The sequence below is a fragment of the Periplaneta americana genome, chromosome 8, assembly GCF_040183065.1.
Source record: "Periplaneta americana isolate PAMFEO1 chromosome 8, P.americana_PAMFEO1_priV1, whole genome shotgun sequence".
Lineage (NCBI taxonomy): Eukaryota > Metazoa > Arthropoda > Insecta > Blattodea > Blattidae > Periplaneta > Periplaneta americana.
Window position 1 is genome coordinate 88,597,501 of NC_091124.1, and position 4,050 is coordinate 88,601,550.

At 33.2% G+C, this 4,050-nt stretch overlaps 1 protein-coding gene across 1 annotated transcript in view; it reads left to right on the plus strand.

Moving 5' to 3' along the window:
- Atg14 (autophagy related protein 14) overlaps positions 1-3,304 on the plus strand; it is a 39,071-nt gene extending 35,767 nt beyond the window's left edge. The window contains exon 10 of the mRNA XM_069833237.1: positions 875-3,304. The gene's annotated coding sequence lies outside the window, so the exon portion shown is untranslated. The remainder of the gene's footprint in view (positions 1-874) is intronic.
- Positions 3,305-4,050: the final 746 nt, after the last annotated feature.

Consider the following 4,050-nt stretch of genomic DNA (forward strand, 5'->3'; position numbering starts at 1 on the left):
AATTATATAATATTCATTGTCAGTCCTTTTCTCTTCCAATGTTCCTATATTGTACTTCCTATAAATTCTCTAGCACCTCCAAGTGTGGTCTCAACACTTTGTATGTGAAAGATTGACAATAAAAATAGATGTATTTTAAGATTTCAGTAGCTATCATGGAGTCTTTATCTTCATTTTCTATCAATTTCAAATCATAGTACTTAATGTTTAATCAGCATAGTGTTTAATCAGCAACTCTAGTTGGATGATCGTCCACCTCTGCTTCGACGTGTGGGCGTGAGGCCAGCAGCTGGCTGGTCGGTCTAGGCCCTTCGCGGGCTGTAGTGCCACGGATTATTATTATTATTATCATTATTATTATTATTATTATTATTATTATTATTATCATTATTATTATTATTAGTGATAATAAAGTGAATCTGATGTATTACATAGTAATGAAGCTTATTAAACCCTTACTTGTTTGTATGTTAACAGTATTCCTTCAGTCACTGTTGAATAAACACACAGATCAACACATAAATGCACAAAATTATGTTACTTTCACAATTTACTTTAATATATTACACATTTACAGATACGGTATAAATCACACTGACATCTCAAACGATACACTGCTGTGCAATTTGTTGTTTGGAATACCATACCTCTGCGTCTAGTGATAACACTTCGGGAGTGACGTCACAGTCATTGGCATTTAGATTGTGTCAGGTCTTATTATCACGAAGGACACTGTTAAGGCCCTTGGGCTATGAGATTGAGAATTTTTTTTCTCAGAATGATCTCAAGAATAAGTTCCATAATCACTAATTGGATTAGTTTATTATATAGTGTTATGTACTTCTGTTGAAATGTTCTAATCTGTTTGTTACAGATTGCCAGGATTGGTGCTACATAAGAATTGGATATTATTAGAAGAGAGTGTAAACTTTCTGCACGACATATATTATGGGAGAGTATTTTCAGCATTCAGAATTATCTTGGTTCTTCCATTTGGTATTCAGTTTATTTTCGTTTTAATCAAATTAGGTAAAACGCACATTTGTATAGGCCAGAAATAACAATTATTTTTGTGTTCAGTTTTACACTTGAGAATTTTAAAAAATCATCTTTGCAGATTGAAGAATTTTATTGTTTATCTATGCACTTTACATGGATTAATTTTCAAATAACTTAAACTCCAATATATTCTTATTTACGTCGTCTTAGATGTAATGCCATTGTGTGTGGAATATTTTGTTAGAATAGGTAAGGGTCAACATCACAAAATTGTGGATACTATCCTGAAGGTTTGATTATATGTACAAAAATATCAAATGCTGTTAAGAATTTTACAATAAATGTATAGTTTTTAACACTTATGTATATTTTATAACTTCCTTCTTCACATAAGAAGACAGTATACTGAAATATTTAAAATTTAATGAAAATAGTATACAGGGTGATTCACGAAGTTTTACCTCCCTAAGGTAAAATAAAGTAAAAGATGTAAATAAAAAAGTAGGGTCTGACTTATAGTTAAGTTGCTACAAATTATTGAAAATTTGAAACTAGAAGCAAAATTTAATAATATGAATACAGAAAAAACAAACAATGAATACATTTCCCCCTCTTGTAACTGCTTACTTGTTGTAAACTTCATTCTGCTCATCAACTCTTAGTTTTATGAGATTTTCAACGTGTATCCTACCTCCGCACACTTAGTCACATGCTTATGAATTGTGCATGTCACATTCCTTATCAGGCTGTTCCTGATGATTGCTGCGGCGTCCATAATGCGCACAATTAATTATTCACGTGTGTTTACCTTAATCTGGTACACAAGATCCTTCATCTATCCACACAAGCAATAATTAGGGGGTGTCAAATCTGGGGACCTGGCTGGCCAGGAATGAAGACCTCCATGACCAATCCAACAGTGTGAGAAACATTGGTTTAGATGGCCTCTCACAGCAAGAATGAAATAAGCAGGTGCCCCCATCAAGTTTGAAAGTGCATGCAAAGTCTCATTACAAGAGGAACATTGTCAAGTAATTGTGGCAATTCGTTTTGTAGAAAGTGTAGGTTCATGTCACCATATAAGTTTCCGGGTAAAATGAATGGTACTATCAGCTGATCATACAGAACATCACAACATACATTTATATTAAATCGATGTTGAAAATTGGTTTTCTCTGTGGCTTTAGGATTAATATCTGCCCAGTCTTGTAAATTATTAATACCATCCCGTGTGAATTGTGACTCATCAGTAAATATAATACAGCAGTAAAGTTCTCTACCGTTTCTGTTTAACCAGGTGCAGAACTCGACACAATGGGCATGATCTGTGGCTCTAAATGTTGCACTTCTTGATGATATGGATACAGTTCATTTACATTGAATATCCTCCATACCTCTGATTGAGTAACACCAAATCGCCGAACTACACATCTTATTGTAGTTTGAGGACTACGCTGTACAAAGTTGAGAATGTTTTCTTCTTCTGTTGATGTCTTTCATACTGGATACAAATACTGAAGAGTGAATGAGTTTGCCTTAGTGTGTCAAATGTTCCACTAATAGTCTTAGGATTCGGAATCCTATGATTAGGGTAATGGCAGTGATATTCTCCTGTTGAATACAGCAACTGTTGCATTTCCCTCGCACACACCATAAATAAATATCATATCGGGATATTTCTCAGTTGTAAATTTATACATCATCTTGAGACAACTAATAAGCTACTAACTCCACAATGTATGACTGTTAACTGAACATGCTACAAATGACTCTTGATGCATTTTAAAGTAAGCGTCCTGCGCTAACATTTGACAGCTCTATTCACACCAACACATTTAGAAAATTATTATTCCTAAATTATGTGAGGTAGGAAAAAATTTTATTAGGAAAATATGTTCCAAACCACTTCAGGAAAATACTCTGTTAGTGGCGGTAAAACTTCGTAAATCACCCTATATATCATAATCTAGTTAATACTTCAATACAGTATAATATTAATATACTGCCATTTGGTTCTCAATTATGACATCATTTTAAATGTGTTTAGTGTTTTTAAAGTATTTTATAACATTCCTTTAGCAGGTGCATGGGGTTGCCAGATTTCAACTTGGAAAAAAGAGGACATATTCTGATAGCTTGTTACCAAGAAAAATAATATAAAAAACCCTAGGTTATAAGAAAGATATTAACATGTTTATTTTTAGAATAACTATGAACATAACATATATTACATATGATGAGTACTTTTAAGAATTATGCACTGTAACAATGTAAAAAAAAATTAAAAAGTTAATATGTAGATCAAGTGACATGTTTTCAACATTTGTAAGAATACAAGAAAGAAATGACCAATCAAAGTTATACGAAATGATTACATACTAGCAAAGAAGGGCAGCACTGCTACTTACAGACCTGTTACTAAATCCACGTATTAGTCTGTGAAAAGATTTATTAAATCTACATACTTAGACTTCAACAAACAAAATTTGATAACATAATCTCAAGAGAAAAAATGGAACTCTCTGCATCATAATCCACAGTTAATTCCCGATTTACCACGCAAATCGTCTGTAGCTGCATTTAGATTGGCAACAGGCCATGACTGTTTGGCCAAGCACCTGCATAGAATTGGAATATATCAGTCCCCTAACTGCGCATTGTGCAACTCAAATCAAGAAATGGATTTGGAACACCTCAAAATCTGTGCTTCAGTGGCTGACCATGACAATATCTTTGAAAAATATTGGAGTGCAAGAGGTCAAATGACTTTATTGTCAAGTGCCTGGCATTAGAAAACAACATCATACTAGTTACAGATACTTTTCATTGGATCTTAGTTAATTTCCAATGGCTGGGTCTTGACTCATCATCATTAGACCTAATTTTCTGTAATAAATCGGATTTGAAAAGCAAATAATAATAAAATTCCCTACATGAATATTGCTGGAAATTGTATTGGATGATGAAAATGGCTTTTACAGACTCCACAGACTTTTATTCCTGACCTTTGTCCACTGACCTTGCATCATAAAAAAATCTTTCTGTATTCTC